Source organism: Chelonia mydas, chromosome 2 (assembly GCF_015237465.2).
Source record: "Chelonia mydas isolate rCheMyd1 chromosome 2, rCheMyd1.pri.v2, whole genome shotgun sequence".
Taxonomy (NCBI): domain Eukaryota; kingdom Metazoa; phylum Chordata; order Testudines; family Cheloniidae; genus Chelonia; species Chelonia mydas.
In genome coordinates this window covers 63,946,749-63,954,061 of record NC_057850.1, presented here as the reverse complement: position 1 = coordinate 63,954,061, position 7,313 = coordinate 63,946,749, and the positions used below count along the sequence as shown (strand labels likewise).

The 7,313-nt window shown below is 41.4% G+C and overlaps 1 long non-coding RNA gene across 1 annotated transcript; it reads right to left on the bottom strand.

The window, feature by feature from the left end:
* Nucleotides 1-1,850: 1,850 nt before the first annotated feature.
* LOC122464235 lies at nt 1,851-6,095 on the bottom strand. The gene is made up of 3 exons (XR_006288177.1): nt 5,808-6,095; nt 5,428-5,609; nt 1,851-1,994 (listed from the first exon to the last, which is right to left on the bottom strand). It is a non-coding gene; the product is annotated as an uncharacterized LOC122464235 (long non-coding RNA).
* Nucleotides 6,096-7,313: the final 1,218 nt, after the last annotated feature.

The window sequence follows — 7,313 nt, the reverse complement described above, 5'->3', positions numbered from 1 at the left end:
TAAACTGCCAGAGGATTTTATGGGCTACAGATTACTTCTGTTATCTGGTCCTGCTGCAAGGAGACACTGGCTGGTGAGTTATCGTCCACCTTCAGAGGGAGAGACTGGGCCACCTGATGTGTTACATGTCCCAGCAGACATATATATGTGCTTTTGGCTGACATCCTGTGTTCAAAGTTGGAGTAAGTGACTAGTTATATTGTTTACAAAATCTGATGGGTTTGAAAAATGAATCCTAGTGGGAAATAATATGCTGTTAGTTAACAGAATTCACTGTATTGACTATATGACTTTATTCCTAATATAATATCTTTGTCAAATTAATGTTAATCCACTATTTTTATTACTGCAACTGAAGCTGCTCTTAACACTATAATTGGGACAAAATTATTCTACAAATTTTTATATTGACAAAGCCATAAAAAATAAATGAAATTGCAACTTGTAATACACCCAGAATAATGTTTTTTCCACAGACTTTCAATATTCTGTTTATTTGATATACTACCATAAGGACAAATCTGGATTAGGGAAATAGGTTGTGTTTAAAATATTTGCTAAGGTGTTTTATCTAAGACAGTTTTAAATAAGACACAAGATTTTGTTTAGTGTGAGAAGGGCAAATCATGTTTTAAAATGTTAGCTAGTCATGGTCAAAGTAAAATACAACCAGCTAAAGTTTTTAAACATCGTTTGTTCAGCCTACACTAGATGCAGAGTCCTGTTAAAAATCATCTTGGTTACAATGTGTTAGCACAATCAATTTTTCTGGTCTGGAAAAATAGCTAAATTAGGGTTTGATCTTGCACTATTGGAGCCAATTGTATGGGATCAGGGTCAGATCCTTAATGAGGTATAAAAGCAGAATTAGTGCATGGTAAGCATACCTGAAATCTATCTGTATGATACATTCTCAAAGTACATATATTAAAGTATACTTGTAGTAGTCTAGAAGTATACAATTTATTTAATAACAGGTAAAATTGGAGGGATGAAGTGTGCTTTTTCAGCTACAAAGTATATACTTTCTTGTTGACATAGGATGTAACTATTAAGTAGTCTTTGACATTTCGCTTTGAGAAGATAACAGACCTTGCTCTAAGACACCAATTTTAAAGGCTATCCTGTTATCTACCACTGAGGCTCTTACTACTCCTTTTTACAGTAACCATTTTTCAGATGACTGGGAGTCACTTTTTCAGTCTAGTAAACATTGTACTAGAAACCTGTCATTGTACTAGACTGTTACTTTAAGCACTCCTCATTCTTTGCTGTTCCTAAATAGCTGACTGTCCCAGATCTACCACATGAATTAGTGCAATGGGAAAAAATATTCAATCACTAAAATGGCTGCTGTCTTTTCAAGAAGCTGCAATGGAGAATGGACTTTGGACTTGAATAGACATTCCCACTATTAACAGTGTTTTCAAGTAATGAATCGGACATTTGGGCCATTTAGTATCATGCTAATGACTCAAGAATTATTGGGAACAAGGCATCAGAAAATCTAACACATAACAACCCTCTTTGCTTCTCACTATGTTCTGTCTTTTTTTATGACCTGTTGTTTACAATGAAATTTCCAGTGTCGTTAGGGAAGTTATACTACCTCTGGTGGAAAGTCTGGTTATTTTAATCTGTGTATATGTTGATCCAACACAAAATGTGCTTGGTACGTCCTCTGGTGGCAGCATTTGGAAACATCAGTTTGATCTGTAAAGAACCAATTCTTTAGCTCGTGGACTTGTTGCATATGAGCTACCTTTTACTATTTACACAGCTCTAACTCTGAACAACACATATTTCACAATGAAAGCATACAAGCACCAAGAAAAGCCACAGTCCCTCAACGTACTAAAGTGGCTCAAGTTAACCACTGGAATGCATATTGGCTATATAGATTCAGAACAGCTGATGGCACTGTCACCCCACAGGTCTGAATTTGTATGTTGCTGTTATTCCATAATCCAAAATTTAGGAGTGCAACTGTCACTCTAAAATGGAAAAGAGACAAAGTTATGTAGGTCATAATTCCACCATCCTTAGACTAGTTAAGACTTAAACAAATAGTCACAGTGAACTCAGTGGCACTGCCCATAGGAAAAAATACTACCCAGTGTGAATAAGGGTGGCAAAATCAGGTGCCAGAGTATGTGGTCTCAACCTTGCTTCTCTGTGTATTTCAATAAACAATACAAATGGACAAAATTATTATTGCAGCACTTTTCCACTAGGCCAACTGGTCTAATTTGATTGTTTAGAAGTTGTGATGTCTCCTCACCTTTACTGTATTTTTCATTGCTTAGTATGACAGATGCCAACCCAGCACAGACAGTTTATTGTAATTTAGTAAACAACATTGACAGCAGTACTTGGAGTTGGATAAGATAGGTGTGAGGTGATATTAATTTTAAATCTGCTAATAAAAGACTGTCTAAGCAGCATTTGGAAATAGCATGCTTCATGATCAGGAAAGTGTTTCTCCTCCCAAAATAGGACTTTTTTTCATTTAGGGAGATACTTATATATAAACTTTTTGAATATATATATTTTTTCAAAAAGTAATATAACTATATATTCGTGGTGTGTCTCTGTATATATATATATATATACACACACACACACACACAGCTGTAAGGGAGTAAGCAGTATTGAAAACTAACTTTTGTCATGAAAGTGAGCAGATCTTACTGTGAATACACACACTGCAGAGTCAGAAGGTGCCCTTTTTACACACACACACACACACACACACACACACACACACACAGACACTTCCTTAGAGAAGTACTACACTTTAGTCAAAACTGTATTCCCAGCATCAGCCAGAGCAATAACCTAACTGGGCCTAGGAAATAAAATAGGGAAGAAGAGAGGAAGAAACCCCTCTCCCACAATGTGACAGAATCCAGGGAGTCCCAAGAGAATCAGGCTCTGTACTGTACAGGGGACAGTTCACAATCCAAATACCGGCTTCACAAATCCTAATCTCCCACACCAGATACATCTTTGGACAGCAAAACTGCGCTGGCTTTGCTGCACCAGGGACCTTGACATACTTGCACAAAGGGGGGAAAGACTATAAGCGCACTCCTGCTATCTATGATTTATTTTCTCTATAATATCATTAGGAACAGAAATTCTTGGATATCTGCTGGGTGTCACCAATCCCTATTTTTAGGCTGGGATAAAAAAAGTATTTGATTAATAATGGGCTGTCTGCACACTTGGTTTACCATTGTGGAAGGGTGAGGTTACATTAAAGGAGACACAGACACTGAAGAACAGATTTTAAAAAGTATTTTAATAATTAAGGAAATGTCCAGAACTTTTTGGGGTCCATCCATTTATTAGTAACTGCCATCCACACTACTGGGAGTCCCAGTACATTTGCTGTGCATCAATGGAAAAAACCATATTGTATTCAGTGAATTGATTTAGTCCAAAGCAGACTAAACCTCAGCCTTTGCGGGTGTCTAAGCTGAACCCAATCTTCTGCTGAAATTTGGATTTGCTCTTCCCACCCAATGTCTGATCTCCAGCTGTGGCCATCCCAGATGCTTCAGAGGAATGAGGTAAAAAAAGCAACCCCAGAATACACTGAGTGTGGGGAAATCCCTTCCTGACCCATGTCAGTGGCCAGTTGAAACCCTGAAGCATGAGCTTTTAGAAACATAAAACGTAAACCAGAAGTTTTAATATACAATAAAGAAAAAAAGCTGAGTCCTGCCCCCTGCCATTATAAGCAAATTGTCATACAATTGCACTCAAATTTTCCCAGGTCGCTCTTAAAACCAATTATGTTGTTTGCCCCCCATAACTCCTATTGGGAGGTTGTTGCAGAATCTCACCCTTAGATAGAAACATTATTCTAATTTTCAGCTTGAATGTGTTCGTGTTTATATCCATTTGTTCTCCTACCAACATTGTTCTTCAGCTTAAATAGCTCTTCACCCTCCCTTGTATTTTCCCCATTAATGTCTATACAGAGAGCAATCCTATCCCCTCTCAACCTTCTTTTTGCTAACCTACACAAGCCAAGCTCTTCCAGGCTCCACTCATAAGACAGGCTCTCCATTCCTTTGATCATCCTAGTAGCTCTTCTCCGCACTTGTTCCAGTTTGAATTCATCTGTCTTAAACATGAGTGACTAGAATTGTATACAGTATTCCAAATGAGGTCTTACCCAGGGGTGAAAGTAATAATAAATTCTTACCGCTATGGGGGCTGGCTCCAGCCCCCGGAAGAGGCGGGGCCTTGGGTGGAAGGAGTGGGGCCTCGGGGGTCAGCCTCCCCCAGCCAGCCCATCTGTGCTGCCTGGACCCCACTGCCCAGGGCTCTGGCAGCAATTTAAAAGGACCCAGGACTCTGGCCACTGCTGCGGTAGCAGCGGCGGCCAGGAGCCCTGGGCCCTTTTAAATTGACAGCCCCGGGGCAGCTGCCCTTCCGCACCTCCCTCCCCCTGTCGGTGGCCTGGGGGGGGCAAAAGAGGCAACGACATTAAAGTGCTGCCATGGCAAAGAACCCTCCTTAAAACACTGCCGCAGCAGTGCTTTAACGTCTCTGCCCCTTCCCCGCCACCCCCACCCATCCGTCGGTGGCCCTGCCGGTACGGACCCTACCGGCAGTGCCCCTGACGGGGGAGGCAAAAGGGGCAGGGATGTTAACGCACTGCTGCGGCAGTGCTTTAACATGGGCTGCATACGGGCCGGTACCGGCTTCTTACCAGTATGCCGAACCAGCCCGTACCGGCTCACTTTCACCCTGGTCTTACCAGTGCCTGTACAATGGCATTAATATTTCTCTCTCCCTACTGGAAATACCTCTCCTGATACTTTTGCCTTTTTCACAGCTGCATCACACTGGTGGGTCATAATCATCCTGTGACTGATCCATTCAACCAGGTCAGGTTGGATAGCCAACTGAACATGAGCTCCCAGTGTGATAACATGACTAAGAGAGCAATTTCGGTTCTTGGATGTAGAAGCAGGGGCTATCAAATCGAACTATGCAAACATTATTACCACTATATATGGCATTAGTGAGACTTATTATGATACCGTGTTAAGTTCTGGTGTCCACGATTATAAAATGGTGTGGACAAACTGGAAGGGGTTCAGCAAAAAGCTACAAGAGCGATCTGAGGTCTGGAAAAAACAGCCTTACAGTAGACACTAAAGAAGCTCAGTCTATTTGGTTTATCCAAGTGAAGGTTAAGAGGTGACTTGATCACAGACTATAAGTGACTACATTGGGAGCTGACTGCTGACACATGGGGAGCTGACTGCTGACACAAGAGGGCTCTGCAATCTAACAGACAAAGGCATAACAAGAGGCAATGGCTGGATGGTCAAGCTAGACAAATTAAACTAGAAATAAAGTGCAAATTTTCAACAATCAGGATAAGTGATCATTGAAACAACTTACCTGGGTATGTGTTGGCTTCTCCATCACTTGAAGTCTTTAAATCAAGACTGAGAAGTCTTTCTAGAAGATATGCTCTAGTTCAAACATCTATTATGGGCCTGATGCAGAAATCAGTTGGTCAAATTCTATGGCTTGTGTTATATCGGAGATGAGGCTATTTGAGTATAATGTTCCCTTCTGGCCTTCGAATTTATGAAAAAAGAATTTAGGAACAACTAAGAGGATACAAAACTTTCATAACACTAGAGAAAAAACATACTACGTAGGTGATTTGGACTGGATGGGCTTATTAAGCTCTTTCTTATTTCTAGACCCAGAGCCTCCAAGCCTGATGTGACCGCTTTGTGCCGGTATGTTATGTTATATTAACCCGGGCATACCTGGACATGGGAGGATCATCACTAAGTAGTGGAATTTTCTGGTGTCAAGGAGTCTTTGTTTTTGGATACCTCTCTACCGACTTCTGTCACTCAGGGCCAGGGAAAGCGGAGGTGGCTGGGCGTCCCACCACTTTCTGATCCCCAACTACTACAGCAGTGTCTCTGTCTAGTAACTGGGGTCTGCTTTCAGACCCCATTGCTCTTTCCCTGGACTCCTTTCCACATCTTCTGGCTCACCCCCTCTCTGGGTTTACCAGCCCAAACTCCCTCGTCCCAGGGAGTGACTGCAGATTACTTCCCCTATCACCCTTTTCTGCTGCCACCTTCCTGGCTTTATAACAGCCCTGCCCCATTCCTTCTCAGCTGGGCTCCATCATCAATCAGCTTTTCAAGCCCTGGCTCTCCCTCAGGTGCAGCCTATCAGGTTAATTAACCTAAATTAGCCTGTTCTGCCTTGGGTGGGGGGATGCTCGATTACAATTTGTAATGGTAGAGGGAGCTACTGGCTGTTCTGCACTTTTCAAAATCAGGCCACATACTTAAGTGCCTAAATATGGATTTTGAAACCTAATTTTAGGCCCTCACTTTTAAAAATCTTGGTCCAGGTGTTTATTTACCTAGAGTACAGGGGGGAAAATCATTCTATTTGTAGAACCTGATATGACTGGCTGGGATTTCAGTTGTTTTCCTGTTCTAGTAATTACTACGTGTAAATTTAGGTTATTTAAAAAAATCACCTCTTTCCATTTTGGGGACTTTCTCTCCATAAAAATTGATAAAGTCAGAGATTTATTTTTACATCAGTTGAAGGTAAAACTTGGAACTCTTCTTTAACAAAATGCCAAAAACTTTAAAATCATGTCTCCTAATGAGAAAAATTGATTAAGCATATAATGGGCAAAAACACATGAAAAACAGATGAGAAATTTCTATCAAATAGAGTCATAGAGTTTAAGGCCAGAAGGGACCACCAGATCATTTAGTCTGACCTCCTGTATAGCACAGACCACCAATACCACACAGCACCCAGACGCTAAACCCAACAATCAAAATTAGAGATTAAGAGGGACTGAGGTGCACCAATGCTAGAGGCCCCCACAGTGGCAAGGAAATGATTAAGTGAGATGTCCCCAGATAATCCTGGCAAGTGACCTGCACCCTACACTGCAGAGGAGAGCAAAACAAACCCAAGATCACTGCTGATCTGACGTGGGGGGAAATTCCTTCCTGATCCCACATATGGCAATCAATTAAACCCTGAGCACGTGAGCAAGAATCAGCCAAGTACCTGAGACAGAGAATGCTCCATGCCACCTCAACTGTCTGGCCTCCCCCGCCCAATGTCTCATCTCCAGCTGTGGTCATCTCTGATGTTTCAGATTAAGGAGATCAAAAAACCTTGCATTCTGGGATGTCTACTGCACTTCCAAATCCCTGTGTACATGTAGGATGGTCTTCTGTTATTTGCTCATATATCTGTATGTTCCTCAATTTACCCAATTTCCA